Below are 413 nucleotides of genomic sequence, written 5' to 3' on the forward strand. Positions count from 1 at the left end.
CGAAGGGAATACTTTTCTAAAGATTTTTAAAAGCCTATTTAATTGAATACAAATAGATAATGTTTCTAATGCTACAGACACATAAGAGATAACTCCCTTTAGAATTAATTTATTTTAAAGACAGACTTGAACCATACATTGACAATCCTGCTCTTACCACACATTTCAGTATCTTACCTAAACGGGATAAATTCCAGCATTCTGATCTAGATTGGAAATGTTATATGCAACAGCCAAAGGAATGACATTTTGTCAACAGATGAGGTATAAAGTAATTAAATAGCACGTATGTGTTCACTCTGTGAGCTGGTCATTGTGCTCAATGCAGACTTGGTATTCATTAATAAGCTATGAATTGCCAAAATAAAGCACATTGCACTCTTCAAAAATCAACTGTCAGGAAAACAGTTTCT

This window comes from Antrostomus carolinensis, unplaced genomic scaffold (genome assembly GCF_000700745.2).
Source record: "Antrostomus carolinensis isolate BGI_N321 unplaced genomic scaffold, ASM70074v2 scaffold8806, whole genome shotgun sequence".
Taxonomy (NCBI): Eukaryota; Metazoa; Chordata; class Aves; order Caprimulgiformes; family Caprimulgidae; genus Antrostomus; species Antrostomus carolinensis.